This window comes from Gopherus flavomarginatus, unplaced genomic scaffold, assembly GCF_025201925.1.
Source record: "Gopherus flavomarginatus isolate rGopFla2 unplaced genomic scaffold, rGopFla2.mat.asm mat_scaffold_40_arrow_ctg1, whole genome shotgun sequence".
Classification (NCBI taxonomy): Eukaryota; Metazoa; Chordata; order Testudines; family Testudinidae; genus Gopherus; species Gopherus flavomarginatus.
This window is the reverse complement of record NW_026115078.1, coordinates 2,281,237-2,299,421: the sequence shown is the minus strand read 5'-3', so window position 1 is coordinate 2,299,421 and position 18,185 is coordinate 2,281,237. Positions and strand designations below refer to the sequence as shown.

General features: G+C 56.5%; 1 non-coding gene across 1 annotated transcript; it reads right to left on the bottom strand.

Annotated features, from left to right (window-relative positions):
• Window positions 1-17,416: 17,416 nt before the first annotated feature.
• Window positions 17,417-17,488, bottom strand: TRNAQ-UUG (transfer RNA glutamine (anticodon UUG)). Its single transcript has one exon. It is a non-coding gene; the product is annotated as a tRNA-Gln (tRNA).
• Window positions 17,489-18,185: the final 697 nt, after the last annotated feature.

The window sequence follows — 18,185 nt, the reverse complement described above, 5'->3', positions numbered from 1 at the left end:
TAGAAATCTGAGCCCGGGGCTCACACCTGCTTGTCTCCCCAATCCTAGGCCCTATCCAGCATGTCTCCCTCCACAGAAGTTACCTGGCCTCATCTTACACTCCATCTTCATATTGCTCTTCTCCTTCCCAGAGCTCCTGCTCTGCTCCTCAGACCTGTCTGTCCTCAGCTCTGCAGGCAGAGGGGAAGGGGCATGATGGGAACACACACGCCCCATTCCAGACACCACACAGCATCCACAGGGCTACCAAAACACCTCATCTTCGGCCAAAACCACACCTCACCCCGAGGAAGCAAAAAGCCTTTGTGAGCACAGCACACACAAGACAGGAAAAGATTAACACCCACACCCTGCCCAGCCAAAGTGGGAGCTTCCTGGCCACAGGTCCATAGGGCTCATGGATGGAGAAGTTTGCCGGGCTGTGGGGGTCTCTGAAGAAGTAGCTCAGCATGTGAGTGACTGGGATGTATGTGGGGGCCTGACTGTGGGTTGGGGTGTCCAGGAGGACCCCAGGGAAGGGAATAGAGAGATTAGGGATAGAGGAGGGTGGGGTTACCAACGTGCATTGTGGGAATGTGGGATTTAGAGAGCCCAGAGTGGATGGGTGTCGGTGGGTTGGATGACCCCACAGTTGTTGAAAAGGGGAACGTGGCAGGTTTGGGTGTAGCAGAGATTGAAGATGAGGAACTTCACACCCTGGGGATGGACTGAGGGAGTGGGGGGATGGGAAAGTGGGTTCCAGCAATGAAAAATGGGTTGGAGGCAATTAGGGGTGGGGCGCTGAGGACGGGGTTGGGGGGGAGGAGAAGGAAGGGGTGGTGGGGTGCTGAGAACGGGAAGGAGGATGGCAGGGGTGGGGCGAGAGGAGGAGGTCAGTGTCGGGGTGCTGAGGAGGGAGGGGGAGGAGGAGGTCGGAGCGAAGGGAGAGGCCAGGTAGAGTGTACCCGATGGGGGAGGGGATGCTGGGGGCTAAGGGATCCCCACAGATGGGGGTGGGGCTGGCAAGAGGGTCACAACAGATGGGGGGACACTGGGGGGCTGGCTGGGGGGGCTTGAAGGGGCTGCTGGGGCCCTACAGAAGGAGAGGAGGGGGCAGTGCTGGCAGGAGAGTCACAGCGGATGGGGGGGACACTGGGGGGCAGGTTGGGGGAGGTTGAAGGCTCTGCAGCCCCAGGCTGCCGCTTGTGGGGCTGCTCCCAGGCAGCTTAGCGCCCCCCCCCGCTGCCCTCCAGGCCCAGCGGGGGGGAGCGGGGTGAAGCCCTTTCAGTCTGCGCTGCCTCTGCCCTGTGCCCCCCGCAGCCCGGCTCCCACGGGCCCGGGGCTGCTCCCGGGGCAGGGGCTGAGCCTGGCGCCTGGAACTGGGTGTCTGAGCCCCTGGTCCCCCAGTGTGGAGCCGCCTCTCCCCGTCCCGCCTCTGTGCTCCTCGGCCCGGCTCCGCCCCGCCCCCCGGCTGCCCCCGTGGCGCGGGGGGGCAGCGAAGCCTCGGGTCCAGGGACCAGGCCTCCCCCCAGGGCTGCGTTAGACCAACCCCCAATCCCGGCCCCGCGGTGCGAATCTCTGCCCTGGCTGGAGGCGCCTGTTTAATGTTGGCTCAGCGGGCGGCGCTCCGGGTCTGCGGCGGGTCCTGCGCTGGCTCTGGGTCTGCGGCAGCAGGTCCCTCAGCGCCGCCGCAGATCGGGAGCGAGTGCAGGACCCGCCGCAGACTGGGAGCGCCGCCCGCTGAGCACCGCCCCGCAGGGTTTGTACCGGGGGTTTTTATGTCTTCCCTGCCGGGGCCCCAGCGAGACTGTTCGAATTGGGGCCCCCCGCTCCCTAACGTTACGGCCCCTCCTCCAATACAGGCCGCGTGTGAGAGGGAGAAATACGCTTCCCAGTGTGCTCCGGGAGCGGGCGCGTTGCCTGAGCAACTTTGCGTCACTTCCGCTCTGAGACGAGCCATGAACTACAACTCCCAGCCTGCCCCGGGGAGCTTCCGTCCTCTTGAGCCCAGGTGAGGGCAGGTCCCTGGGTCAACCTGACACCCCCTCCAACTCCGCCCCCCGCCCCGCCCCCCAGAGAGCCCCGTCCCCCGTGCAGTGTATTAACCTGCTCCGCGTGGAAACGTGCCGCGCCGCTTCGCCCCTTTCACCCACCGCACAAAGCAGCTGATCAGGGCGGGAGCGCGAGCGCGCTGGGGGCGGAGGCCGAGGACCGGGGGGGAGGGGGCAGGTCAGTGCCGGGTCTGTCTCTGCCCGGTGACTTGGTACATTTGTCTGCACCGCGGGGATGTTCCCAGCGCCCCTTGCTCGCTGGGGCTTTAACCCCCCGTCTGGGTGTGAGCTGGTTTCTGGGTGTGTCCGATGAGCCTTCGAACCGGCTCCTTGTCACTCCCCAAACTCCCGCTGTGCCCGGCCACCCAGCCCCGTCCTCCTCCCTCGGGTGAGCCCGGCTTTAACCCCCCCTGCAGTGCCAGTGTCACCCGCAGACAAACCTGCCACTGAACCTAATTAATCCTTCGCATTCCCCGAGCTCCGCCCTCCCCCCAAAGCCCTGCCCCTGCCCCCTCCTCCTGGGGTCCTGCCCCCACACTGCCCCTACCCCCGACGTCCTGGGGTCCTGCCCCTACCCCCGACGTCCTTGCCTCACATCACCTGTTCCCCTAATCCCTGCCCCATTCCCAAAACGCTTGCCCCCCTCCTCCTGGGGTCCTGCCCCCACACTGCCCCTACCCCCGACGTCCTGGCCTCACATCACCTGTTCCCCTAATCCCTGCCCCATTCCCCAAAGCCCTGCCCCTGCCCCCTCCTCCTGGGGTCCTGCCCCCAACCTGCCCCTACCCCCGACGTCCTGGCCTCACGTCACCTGTTCCCCTAATCCCTGCCCCATTCCCCAAAGCCCTGCCCCTGCCCCTTCCTCCAAGGCTCCGCCTTCGCATTGCCCCTTTTCCCCAATACGCCACCCTCACTCTGCCCCTTCCCCCAAATCCACACTCCTGCATTGTGCCTCCCCAAGACACCCCTCCCCTGCACCCTTTCCCCAAGGTCCCACCCCCGCCCTCACATTGCCCCTTCTCCAGAGTTCCTGCCCTTGAGCTTCCCTTTCCCCCCGAGAGCCTGACCCTGCACTGCCCCTTCCCCCTGAGACCCCGCCCCTACACCACCCATTCACCCGAGACCCTGTGCTCACATTGTCCTAAAACCCTGCCCCTGCACCACCTGTTCCCTCTAATCCCTTCCCCCGCATCGTCCCTTCCCCGAGGTCCTGCCCCTTCCCCTAACCCCCATCTCTGCATCGCCCCTTCCCCCGAGCCCCCGCCCCTGCACTGCCCCTCCCCCAGTCCCAGCCCCCCCCGGCCCCTTCCCTCTAGTCCCCGCCCCTTCACCACCCATTCCCCTGAATCGCCATCCCTATATCACCCCTTTGCCTGAGACACCGTCTACACACTTCCCCTTTGCCCCGAGACCCTGCCCTCACACTGCCTCCTCCCCGAAGTCCCCAATGCCACACTGCCCATTCTCCCGATTCCCTGCCCCCGCGCCGCCCCTTGTCCCCGAGACCCTGCCCCTGCACCACCCATTCACCTGAGACCCCGCCCTTACACCACCCATTCACCTGGGACCCTGCACTCACATTCCCCTGAGACCCTGCCCCTGCACCACTCATTCACCTGGGACCCCACCCTTACACCACCCATTCACCGGGACCCCCCCTCACATTCCCCTGAGACCCTGCCCTCCCACTGCTCCTTCTCCTGGGACCCCACCCCTGCACCACCCATTCACCTGAGACCTCACCCTTACACCACCCATTCACCTGGGACCCTGCCCTCACATTCCCCTGAGACCCCGCCCTCCCACTGCTCCTTCTCCTGGGACCCTGCCCCTGCACCACCCATTCACCTGAGACCCTACCCTTACACCACCCATTCACCTGGGACCCCGCTCTCCCACTGCTCCTTCTCCTGGGACCCTGCCCCTGCACCACTCATTCACCTGGAACCCTAACCTCACATTCCCCTGAGACCCTGCCCTCCCACTGCTCTTTCTCCTGGGACCCCGCCCCTGCACCACCCATTCACCTGAGACCCTGCCCTCACATTGCCCCGAGACCCCCCCTGCACCACACATTCACCTGAGACCCCGCCCTCACATTGCCCCGAGACCCCCCTGCACCACCCATTCACCTGAGACCCCGCCCTCACATTGCCCCGAGACCCAGCCCACCCACAGCTCCGTCTCCTGGGACCCCACCCCTGCACCACCCATTCACCTGAGACCCTGCCCTCACATTCCCCTGAGACCCTGCCCTCCTATTGCTCCTTCTCCTGGGACCCCGCCCCTGCACCACCCATTCACCTGAGACCCCACCCTTACATCACCCATTCACCTGGGACCCGCCCCCTCACATTCCCCTGAGACCCTGCCCTCCCACTGCTCCTTCTCCTGGGACCCCGCTCCTACACTGCCCCTTGCCCTGAGGCCCCCCCCTTGCACTGCCCCTTGCCCCGAGGCGCCCCCTCCCCTGCACCATCCAGTGACCCAGGAGCAGGCCAGACCTGGGAGTGAGGAGGCAGAAACATGCTTTGCTCTGCCACAGACTTCCTGGGTATCCTTGGGCACATCACTCAGCCTCTCTGGGCCTCAGTTCTCCCGTCTGGGAAATGGGGCTGGTGGCGCTTCCCACCCTCGCACGAGCCTGGGAGGAGAATTACCCTGCGAATTAGGAAGATGCTCAGATCCTGGAGTAACGGGGGAGGGGCTCAGGGGGAGCACACCTCCTGACCCTGGCTGGGCGCCCCTGGTCCCTCATAGCAGGGGGCTGTGCAGGAGGTTCTCCTTGCAACCATGAGTGGGTGTCTGGTGGGTGCTGTCACCTCTGCCAGAGACCCCCTAGAATCTCACTAGCTTCCTCTGCATGCGGGGAGGGGCTCCTACTTTCTGACTTGGGGGGACATTCTGTGATGTCAGAGCCCGTGGGGAGAGGGGTTCGAATCACAAATCTGGAGTGGCAGGGCAACCCCCTTCCCCAGTCAGATTCCACTAGGGGGCTGGGCTGGGACCTCTACGGAGGGAGACACAGGAAAAAACAGCTGCCACTATGGAACCCAGGAGTCCTGGCTCCCAGTCCCCCTGCTCTCACCTCTAGACCCACCTCTGCTCCCAGAGCCAGGGATAGAGCCCAACCCCCCACCTGCTCTGACCATTAGACCCCACTCCCCTTTTAGGCTCGCTGCCTTTTCTATCCACGCAGCCCACCTGTCCATCCCTTTGCTGCAGGTTTCTGAGGTGTCACCCCTGATCTGCACTCCCTTAGTGCAACCCAAGGCCTTTCCTCTCCCCAACCACATTTCCTCTCCCCCCTGGTGCTGGATCATCTGCTTGCCCCCCTGCCTCTTGCGGTGCGCTGTGCGGCATGGCTGGGGATTGTGCAATGGCCCAGGCACCAGTCAAGGCAGAACGTAAACCACAGGCCCTGCCCTGCCTGCCCTGCCCCACCCCACCCCACCCCACCCCAACCCCAACGGATCTGACTTCCAGGTGCATCAGAGCCCAGCGCCCCTGCATCTGTGCCCTCCTGCCCCACAAGGGTGAGCTGCAGTCCCCACCATGCTCTGCAGAGGGGAGAAGAGTCAAGCCAACCAGCCCATTTAGGATGGGGGAATCAACACCCTTTTTTCTGCACAGCCACTGACCATCAGCAGGATTCCTCCTTCTCCTCCCTCCTGTGCCTCGGTGCGACTAAATCTCTGCACCTAGACAGCCGGTCCATCTGCTGCACCTCAATCCCCCATGCCTGAGCCTCCCTGCCAAAGTCCTGCACCTGGTTCCATAGAATTTAGTCTCACATCTCACTGGGAACTCGACTTCTTGTGCCCAGAGAGTCTTGGCCCCTGTCAGTAGATGACCTAAGTCTGAGAAACACAGTGTCCGTCTTCTCTAAAGAAATACTTGGAGAGGTTTTTCTTATGTCACCATGTGGCCTAATGGATAAAGCATCTGACTTTGGATCAAGTGATTGAGAGTTCGAGTCCCTTCATGGTTGTGCTTGTGCAGTTTTACTATTGTGCTGAAAGTCCTGCTTCCTTCAGGGCTGGAATCGCTTGGTCGCTCAGGCCAATGCTCTGGCTTCAGCTAGAGCCCCGGGAAGGAGTCGGGTGTTGGACATCCCAAAGGCTGGGACATGAGCCCCAAGTACTTCCAGTCTAGCCTTTGCTGTTCCTGACTTGCCAAAGAAACTGGGCAACTGCCTGGGCTGGCGTGTAGAGCAGTTTCCCTCTTCCAAATATGCGCCTGTCCCTGTACTTGAGGGGGCTTGGTAAATAGCACCTTGGGAGCCTGGGTGTTTTCTCTGCTTCTCGCCAGCTGGGGAAAAGCCTTTTGGGGTAAAATCTCCTGCCCCACTGCAAAAGTGAGCACTGTGAGTGGGAACAGACAGAGGCCACACCGGGGGGCTGGCCCTGCTTTCCTACCTTCTTCTGATGTTGGCCACAGAGCATCAGCAGCCGCCTCACCTGCTGGTCTGCGGTGGCCTTCAGTGGGTGTTTGGCATGGCAGGGAGCAGGCTGGCTAGGGGTCTTTGTCGCTGTCTGCTGGCCACACATAGGCATGGTCCTCCCCTCTCCTGAACAGCCAGAGTTAGTCTGTGCTTGAAAGCAGGGACACAGGAGACTCAAAACAGGAGGGTGAGAAAGACTGCGAAAAGGACCTATGAAGACAGCACACACTACAGGGACATTGCCTGGTGAAAGGATGTGGAGACACCAAGTTGCCCCATTTTTCATGGTGCCCTACGCAGCTGCATACTGCTCCGGCGGCCAGCCCGATCCCCCGGCTGGCTGAGACGGCCAGGAAAGCTGCCCCTGCTCCGCCTCTTCCCCAAAGCCCCCACTCCTGCTCTGCCCCCATGCTGCCTCTCCCCACCCCTGCTCCACTCCATTCCCCCCACCACTCCTCCCCTTCCCCTTAGCTGCATCCCGGTGGACTGCAGGAGGGATCAGTCTCATCCTGCACTCACCGGTGGTGCCGGGAAGTGGAACGACCCTGGCCCCAGCCTGCTCTGCTCCACCAGCTCCCTGCTGCGGCGCTGGTGAGTGCTGGGGGGCGTTTCCCCCCCACCGCCCAAGTTTCAAGGCTGGGAGCAGAGTTGCAGCAGGCTGGGGCTGGATCACTCCACTTCCCACTGCCCCGTGAGTGTGGGGTCTGGCCTGCCCTGCAATTACCGGCCGGCGGGAAGTGGAGTGACCTGGCCCCAGCCCTGCTCCGCTCTGCCAGCTCGGACTGGGGGACGGGGTTGTTGTGTAGGGCACCAAAATGTCTAGGACAACCCTGAATAGATTTTTCCACAGGGACCGATGGCTGTTAGAATAGAGCTATTCAGGCTGCTTGTACAGGCCTAGACTTTAAGAACTTAGGTGTATTTTTATCACTCAGCTAGTGACAGGGGTATAAAACAAAGAACCAAAGTCCCAGTCTGCCTGTCTGGGCCTTCTCTCCCTAGGAGAGTCTGAGCCCTTGTTCGTAGGTGTCATAAACAGATAGTTAAGGGTTAATGTCTCTTTTACCTGTAAGGGTTAAGAAGCTCCATAAAGCTGGCTGACACCTGCCCAGAGGACCAATGGGGGACAGATACTTTCAAATCTTGGTGGAGGGAAGTCTTTGTTTGTGCTCTTTGTTTTGGGGGTTGTTCACTCTTGGGACTAAAAGGGACCAGACGTCCATCCAGGCTCTCCAAATCTTTCTGAATCAGTCTCTCATGTTTCAAACTTGTAAGTAATTAGCCAGGCAAGGCATGTTAGTCTTATTTTTGTTTTCTCAACTTGTAAATGATCCTTGTTTGCTGAGAGGATTTTACCTCTGCTTGCTGTAACTTTGAACCTAAGGCTAGAGGGGTTTCCTCTGGGCTATATAAATCTGAAAAGTATTTTCCATCCTGATTTTACAGAGATGATTTTTATCTTTCTTTGTTTAATTAAAAGTTTTTTTCTTTTAAGAACCTGATTGATTTTTCCTTGTTTTAAGATCCAAGGGGATTGGGTCTGGACTCACCAGGGATAGGTAGGGGAAAGGAGTGGGATGGTTAATTTTCTCCTTGTTTTAAGATCCAAGGGGTTGGATGCTGTGTTTCACCAGGGAATTGGTGACGCCTCTCAAGGCTGCCCATGGGAGGGGAATGTTTTGGGGGACAGGAAGTGATCCAGACACTAACTTCTGGATGGTGGCAGTGTTACCATATCTAAGCTAGTAATTAAGCTTAGAAGGGTCCATGCAGGTCCCCCACATCTGTACCCTAAAGTTCAGAGTGGGGAAAAAACCTTGACAGTAGGCTAAGGCCTTTGGCTAAGCAGCAGGGGCAGCCATACACTGGGAAGTGAACGGTCACATCCTCACCTCCCAAACCCGTCACACTGAACTAAGGTGGGGTTGGGCTGTTAGGAAGATGATCCTGTCCCAATAGTGTCCATCACCACCAGATAAAGAAACAGATCTTAAGGGAGCATCCGGTCTGGCAAGAAATCTCTTCTCAATGGTTGTGGTTGTGAAACGTCATTTCTGTAGAGTTTATCTTTATGGCCCCCGCTTTTCTGTTGTCAGTCTGTCTGGTCCTCTAATTCTTTCTGTCTGCTGCAGATTTTCATTTTACTGGGTGTAAGTTAATTAGGGGAGTGAGATGTAATTGGTTAGAGAATTCTGTTTACAATTAGGTTAGAATTGGTTAATTACATTTCAGTAAAATGATTGGTTAAGGTCTCGCTGAGAATATTACCGTATAAACTGGGGTCAAACAAGCAGTGGGCGGGGAAATTGGAATCATGCTTCCTAACGGGGGGATGGGAATAGGGAACGGGGAACAGGGACACAGGCAAGGCTCTGGAGTGTCGGAGCTGGGAAGGGGGACGTGAGGTAAACACTCTGCAGTGTCAGAGCTCATAGACTCATAGACTTTAAGGTCAGAAGGGACCATTATGATCGTCTAGTCCGACCTCCTGCACAACGCAGGCCACAGACTCTCACCCACCCACTCCTGTAACAAACCCCTGACCTATGTCTGAGCTCCTGAAGTCCTCAACTCATTGTTTAAAGACTTCAAGGTGCAGAGAATCCTCCAGCAAGTGACCCGTGCCCGACGCTGCAAAGAAAGGTGAAAACCCCCCAGGGTCTCTGCCAATCTGCCCTGGAGGAAAATTCCTTCCTGACCCCAAATATGGTGATCAGCTAAACCCTGAGCATGTGGGCAAGACTCACCAGCCGGACACCCAGGAAAGAATTGTCTGTAGGGATGTGGGGTAAACGCTCTGTGTGTCAGAGCTGGGTAGGGAACACTGGGGAACGGACTCTGTCCGTGTATAGAGATCAGCCTGACTGGTGTGAAGGGCGTTGGAATCTGCTTGCTTGGAAATTAACCCCAGTAAACATCCTTCTGTCTGCGCTTCGGACTTCTGGTCTTTTTGCTGCTTGCTGTCTGTGTGACAAGAGCCAGGGAAAGCGGGCAGGGGAAGGGAAAGCCCTCTAACAATGGCTCCTTGCTCCTCTCCCTCCAGGCTCAGGGTCAAGGATGGGCAGGACTCCAGGCTCTGCTGAGGGATCCTGGGCACAGGGGCTGGTGGGGGAGAAAGGATTGTAGATTCTGACCTGCACTCTGGAGAAGAGGTAATAAGTGAAGGAGTATTTTTTGATTCTTACGTTGCTTCAATGTCCCCAGGGCTAGAATTCTACATTCCATAGGGCCAAATGAGGGGGTGAAGCCATTTGGCTAATGAAAAACCAGTGATCCAGGGGAGGGTTTGCACTCACAACCTCAGCTCTGCCCTATAAGTACTGTGTGCTAATCAATTGTGCCACTGGAGCACCTGTTAATTCCTAGTCTCTCAGTCCCCTAGGTTGATAAAGGCAAGGAGTGACCCCAAAACATTCTCAGTGGGGTTAGGAGCTGGTATCAACAAGTGTTGTACTTGGTGGGGTGGATTCTTCTTAAGGCTTTCAGGCACCATTTGACCCTTTTGTTCGTCCCTGTGTAATAACAGAGCTGATTGAGACTCACTGTAGAGTCTTGCTGCAGACCCAACAGATCTGAAATCACTGATCACCAGGTCTGAGCATTCGTCCTGCTTTGGGACAGCATCTCTCATCCAACAAACTGCCCCAGTCTGCGCTAGCAGTGAGGCTCCCTCACTACCTGCTGAAATCAGGAGAGCTGTGTGAAGTGATGGGACCCAGGGGTGCCTGAACAGGGGTGAACAACATCCCAGGACTTTTAAAAATGGGAGGGCTCTGCCTTGCCACTTTGTAATGACCGTAAGAGTGAGTAAGGGTGGGGAGGGGGCCGAGAGCAGTGAGAGGGAGGAGGGGTATTGCGGGGAAGAGGCAGGGTAGGAGTGGAGGTTAGCTGGGGGGTGCTGTGGGGAGAGGGCTGCCCGCAGCAAGTAATGGGGGTGGGGCATGCAGGGGAACTGCTCCCTGTCCCATGTTCACCTCTGCTCCGTCTTCTCCCCTGAGCACGCTCCCCCCGCTCTAATTCTCCTCCCTCCCAGGCTTGCCGCACTAAACAGCTGATTAGCACCGCAAGTCTGGGAGGCGGGAGAAGTGGAGCGGCACCAGCGTGCTCAGAGGAGAAGGCAGGGGGAGGTGAGCTGGGTTGGGGAGCTGCTGCAGGGGGGGCTGCCTGGCTTCTTTGCCATGGCCCCCGCCCCTGCTCGCCCCAGCCCTGCCCCCCCGCCCCTCCGCCCCTGTACTCACTGCATGGTCCCACTCCTCTGGCTCCCAGCCATGCTGCCGGCGAGGCTGTGGGGCAGTTCCCCTCTCTCCTCAAACTTGGGAGCCAGGGGAGCAGAGCAGGCTGAGGCCCCAGGCCTGTGTGTGGGGAAGCAGAGGGGGGCTGGTCCCAGGCCTCTGTGGGTGACAGGGTGTTGGCTACTTCCTGCAGGAAGTGGAGTGACCCGGCCCCAGCCTGCTATTGCACAATTCCCAGCCATGCCGCACAGCGTGCCCGAGAGGGAGTGGGGGGCCAAGCAGATGATCGAGCACGAGGGGGTCATTCTCATTGGTAGCTGTCTCGTGGCAGTGAGTTCAACAAGGCCTTGGCACATGCTGTGTGGGCAGGAGGTCCTTGTAATTTGGAGCAGTGGAGTGAACTGCGTGCAGTTGTGTCTCTGAGCACAACTGTGAATGTTATGGTGTGTGTGAGGGTTATTGTGAGTGTGGCTGGGGTGTGAATGTTTCTCTCTCTGGGGGTTGGACTAAAATGTCCCTCTGGGTGTGTTGTATGTGAGTATTCTTGGGATTGTGTGAGTCCCTTTGTGTGTGTGTGGTGTGTGTGTGGGGTGTGTGTGTCACTTGCTGCAGAATACAAAATCCTGCAAAGCCATTTCCTACTGGTTAGCCTAGCAACACACTGATACAGTGTCACAGATGCAACACACACACAGAGCAGGGCTCAGCAGAAGGCAGCAGGGACACACACGTCTCCCCTGGGCCAGCTTGGACAATTGTCCATCACTACTCGGCACAGTGCTGGTGCCCCCACACGATGGGTGGGCAGTGACCGGGGAGAGAGGGCAGATGTGCTGGATCTTTAAAAGCAGCAAAGAGTCCTGTGGCACCTTATAGACCAACAGACGTATTGGAGCATGAGCCTTTCGTGCAGTGAATTCCCACTTCGTCGGCTAGATTTCAGAAGGAAGCACTTTGGGAAAATCAATCAAGGCCCTTAGCAGAGCTGGGACACAGACCCAGTGACCCCTGCACCACCCTGGGAGGGCAGTGGGGTTTAGTGGTCAGAGCAGGGAGGGGCTGGACACCAGGACCCCTGGGTTCTATCCTTGGCTCTGGAAGTGGAAGGGGTCTAGAGCAGGGGGACTGGGATCCAGGACTCCTGGGTTCCATAGGGGAGACTGTTTTTCCCTTTGCTTCCCTCCCTCGAGAGCCCAGCCCAGCCCCCTAGTGGAGACTGAGCAGGAGTCGGGGGAGTTGTTCTCCCACTCTGGAGTTATGATTCAAACTCCTCCCCCAGGGAATGTGACATCACAGAATCTGCCCCCCCCAACAGAGTAGTGGGGTTAGGAGGGTTCTAGCTGCAGACACCCTTGTCATTGCAAAAAGCCCCCAAACCTACTTGCACCCACAAAACACCCTCTCAGGCTATACACCCCCTGCTAGGACAGGACCTCTTGCTCCCACCCCTTTTCTGATCACCACAAGCTGCTCCCAGCCAGGCACCACACCCCATTCACACACCTTTTGTCACTACGTAGCTCAGTGGCAATCACTGCCCCGAAGTGACTCCGGTGCAGGCACTCCCCACACGAACTCCCCACACCGGATTCTGTCCACACACAGAGAATTCTCTCTGCCCGGCTCCTTCGGTTCATCTCGCTGCTCCCAGTACTGCCGCCAGACACTGCTCATCTGCATAACCCCGCCCACGGACACGTGACACCTTCTCTCCTGCTGGTTTCAAGGGAGTGAGTTGCCCTTGGGGAGTGAGCAGGTCACAGCACGTCACAGCCCCAGCCAGGCCGGCTCCAGGCACCAGCTCAGCAAGCAGGTGCTTGGGGCCGCCAAGGGGAAGGGGCGGCACGTCGGGCTCTTTGGCAGCAATTCGGCAGCAGGTCGCTCGGTCCCTCTCGGAGGGAAGGAGCTGCCACCAAATTGCCACCGAAGAATAAGGCAGCGCAATGGAGCAGCCGCCGATTGCGATCGTGGGTTGTTTTTTTTCCCCGCCGCTTGGGGTGGCAAAAACCCAGCCCTGGCCCCAGCACACATCATAGCACGTCACAGCCTGGGGCAGGGAGATATTGGGGGAGGGGATGAGGGGAGAATGGGGGACGGAGAGACCCAGCCTTATAGACCCATAGGGGCAGGGAGATATTGGGAGAGGGGATGAAGGGAGGGAGAGACCCAGCCCCATAGACCCATAGGGGCAGGAGATATTGGGGTCAGGAGGAGAGGAGAGGAGGTTGGCAGAGACCCAGCCTGGAGTGCAGGGAAAATGAGGTGGGGTGGAGGGAGGTGGGGAACAGAAGAGACATGTGTGGAGTGGTGAAATGTTGGTCCAGGGAAACTGAGTCTCTCCCAGGACATGCTGTGCAGGGGGGAGCACAGGGGCAGAGAGAGAGACCCAGCCCCACAGAGCCCAGGAGGGATATTGGGGGCAGGGGAGGGATGGAGGGATGAGAGACCCAGGGCCATAGAACTCCCATGGCTCCCAAGTTGTGGGGGGGGGGGGAACCACCCCACAGCACTTGCTGGCGGCATGGCTGGGAACCAGGGAGTGGACCAGGCTGGGGCTGGGTCACTCTACTTACCATGCAGTGAGTGCAGGGGCAGGAGGGCGGGACTGGGGCGGAGCAGGGGCAGGGGCCATGGGGAAGAGCCAGGCAGCCCCTCCTGCAGCATCTCCCAGCCCCAGCTCCCCACTGCTCTGCCTTCTCCCCTGAGCACGCCGGCACTGCTCCACTTCTCCTGCCTCCCAGGCTTGCGGTGCCAATCAGCTGTTTAGTGCGACAAGCATAGGAGGGGAGGAGAATTAGAGCGGGGGCGGCGTGCTCAGGGGAGAAAACAGAGCAGAGGTGAGCTGGGACAGGAAGCGGTTCCTCTGCACGCCCCCGCCCTTGTTACTTGCTGCGGGAGCCCTCTCCCCTCACGCCCCCAAGCCCCCTCCCCAGCTTACCTCCTCTCCACTGCCTCATCTGAGTGTGGCTTTTGGTTCCCCCCAACCACTTGGCACCCTAGGCAGCTGACTAGTTCGCCTAGTGGTTGCACCGGTCCTGGACACTGCCTATCAGCAGGATTCCTCCTCCTCCTCCTCAGTAAGATTAAATCTCCGCAGCTAGACAGCTGGTGCATCTGCTGCACCACAGTCCCCCATGCCTGAGCCTCCCTGCCAAAGCCCTGCACCCGGCTCCAGAGAATTAAGTCTCACATCTCACTGGGAACTCGACTTCTTGTGCTCAGAGAGTCTCGGCCTCCCTCACTAGCTGACCTGAGAAACACAGCGTCTGCAAAAGCAGCAAAGAGTCATGTGGCACTTTATAGACTAACAGACATATTGGAGCATGAGCTTTCGTGGGTGAATCCCCACTTCGTTGGATGCATCAGTGTTTGCCTTTTCCAAAGAAGTGCCTGGAGTGCCTTTTTTTATGTGACCCCGTGGCCTAATGGATAAGGCATCTGATTTCGGATCAGGGGATTGAGAGTTTGAGTCCCTTCGTGGTTGTGCTTGTGCAGCTTTACCTTTGGGCTAAAAGTCCTGCTCCCTTCAGGGCTGAAACCTCTTCTTGGCTGCTCAGGCCAATGCTCTGGCTTCAGCTAGAGCCCTGGGAAGGAGTTGGGGGGAATGGGCATCACAAAGGCTGGGGCAGGAGCCCCAGGTGCTTCCAGTGTAGCCTTTGCCCTTCCTGACTTGCCAAAGAAAATGGGCGGCTGCCCAGGGCTAGTGTGTAGAGCAGTTTCCCTCTTCCAAATGTGCGCCAGTCTCTGTGTTTGAGGTGGTTTGCTACATGGAGAAAGTGATCATGAAATCATAGAATTTGCAATCCTAAGGAAGGGTAGAAGGGAGTACAGCAGAATAGAGACAATGGATTTCAGGAAGGCGGATTTTGGTAAGCTCAGAGAGCTGATAGGCAAGGTCCATGGGAATTAAGACCCTGAGCGGAAAAACAACTGAGGAAAGTTGGCAGTTTTTCAAAGGGATGCTGAAGGCCCAAAAGCAGTTATTCCGATGGTTAGGAAAGAGTTAGAAAATGTGGCAAAAGACCACCTTGGCTTACCCTTGAGATCTTGGTGACCTACAAAATAAAAAGGTGTCATATAAAAAATGGAACTGGTCAGATCACGAAGGATGAATATAGGCAAATAACACAGGAATGCAGAGGCAAGATTAGAACAGCAAAGGCACAAAATGAACTCAAACTAGCTAGGGAATAAAAGGGAAACAAGAAGACTTTTTATCAATACATTAGAAGCAAGAGGAAGACTAAGGACAGGGTAGGCCCACTGCTCAATGAGGAGGGGGGAAACAGTAACGGGAGACTTGGAAATGGCAGAGATGCTTAATGACTTCTTTGTTTCGGTCTTCACTGAGAAGTCTGAAGGATGTCTAGATAGTGAATGCTTACGGGAAGAGGGTAGATTTAGAAGAGAAATAAGGAAAGAGCAAGTTAAAAATCACTTAGAAAAGTTAGATGCCTGCAAGTCACCAGGGCCTGATGAAATGCATCCTAGAATACTCAAGGAGTATAGAAGAGGTATCTGAGCCTCTAGCTATTATCTTTGGGAAATCATGGGAGACGGGGGAGATTCCAGAAGACTGGAAGGGGGCAAATATAGTGCCCATCTATAAAAAGGGAAATAAAAACAACCCAGGAAACTACAGACCAGTTAGTTTAACTTCTGTGCCAGGGAAGATAATGGAGCAGGAATCAAAGAAATCATCTGCAAACACTTGGAAGGTGGAAGGTGATAGGGAATAGCCAGCATGGATTTGTAAAGAACAAATCGTGTCAAACTAATCTGATAACATTCTTTGATAGGATAACGAGCCTTGTGGATAAGGGAGAAGCGGTGGATGTGATATATCTAGACTTCAGTAAGGCATTTGATACGGTCTCGCATGATATTCTTATAGATAAGCTAGGAAAGTACAATTTAGATGGGGCTACTATAAGGTGGGTGCATAATGGCTGGATAACCGTACTCAGAGAGTAGTTGTTAATGGCTCCCAATCCTGCTGGAAAGGTATAACAAGTGGGGTTCCGCAGGTTTCTGTTTTGGGACCGGTTCTGTTCAATACTCATCAACGATTTAGATGTTGGCATAGAAGTACGCTTATTAAGTTTGCGGACGATACCAAACTGGGAGGGATTGCAACTGCTTTGGAGGACAGGGTCAAAATTCAAAATGATCTGGACAAGTTGGAGAAATGGTCTGAGGTAAACAGGATGAAGTTCAATAAAGATAAATGCAAAGTGCTCCACTTAGGAAGGAACAATCAGTTTCACACATACAGAAGGGAAGAGGACTGTCTAGGAAGGAGTATGGCAGAAAGAGATCTAGGGGTCTTAGTGGACCACAAGCTTAATATGAGTCAACAGTGTGATACTGTTGCAAAAAAAAGCAAACGTGATTCTGGGATGCATTAACAGGTGTGTTGTAAACAAGACACGAGAAGTCATTCTTCCGACTTTACTCTGCGCTGGTTAGGCCTCAACTGGATATTGTGTCAGTTCTGGGCACCGCATTTCAAGAAAGATGTGGAGAAATTGGAGAAGGTCCAGAGAAGGAGCAACAAGAATGATTAAAGGTCTGAGAACATGACCTATGAAGGACGGCTGAAGAATTGGGTTTGTTAGTTTGGAAAAGAGAAGACTGAGAGGGGACATGATAGCAGTTTTCAGGTATCTAAAAGGGTGTCATCAGGAGGAGGGAGGAAAACTTGTTCAACTTAGCCTCCAATGATAGAATAAGAAGCAATGGGCTTAAACTGCAGCAAGGGAGATTTAGGTTTGGACATTAGGAAAAAGTTCCTACCCTGTCAGGGTAGTTAAACCACTGGAATAGATTGCCTAGGGAAGTTGTGGAATCTCATCTCTGGAGATATTTAAGAGTAGGTTTAGATAAATGTCTATTAGATGGTCTAGACAGTATTTGGTCCTGCCATGAGGGCAGGGGCGGACTCGATGACCTCTCGAGGTCCCTGTCCAGTCCTAGGAGGTATGACATATGAGTCTATGGAGCCTGGGTGTTTCTCTGCTTCTCGCCAGATGGAGAAAAGCCTCTTGGGGTAAAATCTCCTGCCCCATGGCAAAAGTGAATACCTTGAGTGGGAATGGTAAGAGGCCCCACCAGGGGGGCTGGCCCTGCTTTCCTACCCTCTTCGATAACGGCTACAGAGCATCAGCAGCTGCCTGCATGCTGGCTGTGGGTGGCCTTCAGTGGGTGTTTGGCATGGCAGGGAGCAGGCTGGCTGAGTGTTTTTGTGCCTGTCTGAAGGCCACACATAGGCATGGTCCTGCCCTCCTCTTGCCTGTCCTCGGTTGTTGTGTGGCTTTTAAGCCTTCCCTTGGAGCTGTCAGCCCAACCGCCTCTGCTCTAGGTGCCCAGAGGAGGAGAGGTGTGCTGGGCTCAGCCTTGGAAACCTGGCCCTGGCACTCCTTCTTTTAAATGCCATGTGGGCAAGAGAAGAGCTGCAGCTACAGGGACCAAAGTTGTGGACATCAGATGAAGCAGCAGAAACCAAACCATCAGGTCAACCGCAGGAATCTCTAGCCAGACTGTTAAGTTCTAGGACCCACCCTATAGGGCCAGCTTGACCAAAGACCTATCTCCAGTGGGCATCAGTGACCCATGAGGAGGAGAAAAAACCCTTGCTGAAGTTTACCCAGGTAGAAAGTAACTATAACATTGAGCTCCAAGACTTTGCAGCAAACTACAATACCTGCAGGAGGTCCCACTGAGATTTGAACTCAGATTCCAGGATTCAAAGTCCTGAGTGCTGCCCATTACACCATGGAACCTGCTCCCATTTATTTTCTAGACTCCTGGGTCTCTTGGCTGACTGGTTTGCACTCTGCACTTATGGCTTCCTCTCGCAGGACTCTCTCTCCTCCTCCAGTGACTGTTGTCCTGCACTATGGGATCCGCGGGTCCTGCCCTGAGTCCCCACATCCCCCTGCTTGGTCTCCATTCCCTGCAGGCTGCAAAAATGTCAGGGGAGGACGCCCCTCCCTCACTCGGTGCTCCCGTCATATAGGCCAGCTGCAGCCTCATCTCATGGAACTCGGGCAGCTGTCACTTGATCCGGTTGTACAGTCCACAGGATCACTGGCTCCCCAGCCTGGATGCTCTTGTGGAAATCCCACAGGCAAACACTGAGGACTTGGCACCATTGGTTTCTTTGATATTGCGGTGTTTGCCTGACCGCTGGAACAAAGCCGCCAACCCTCCCTCAACGACTTGGTCAATCCCTCTGGTTGCCAGAAGAACCCTCTGATGCTTTCTGTTCTGCCAACACCGCACAGGCCTCACCCCCTGCTCCTTTATCTTGCAAGCTCTGGATGTTCAGCTTCCAATGTCCTCTGCCCTGGGTCAGGGAAGGGACAGCTCCAGGCACCAGCGCAGCAAGTGCATGCCTGGGACGGCAAGCTGCAGGGAACGGCCTGCCAGCAGTCACGTGAGGGTGGCAGTCAGGTGCCTTCAGCAACATGCCTGCAG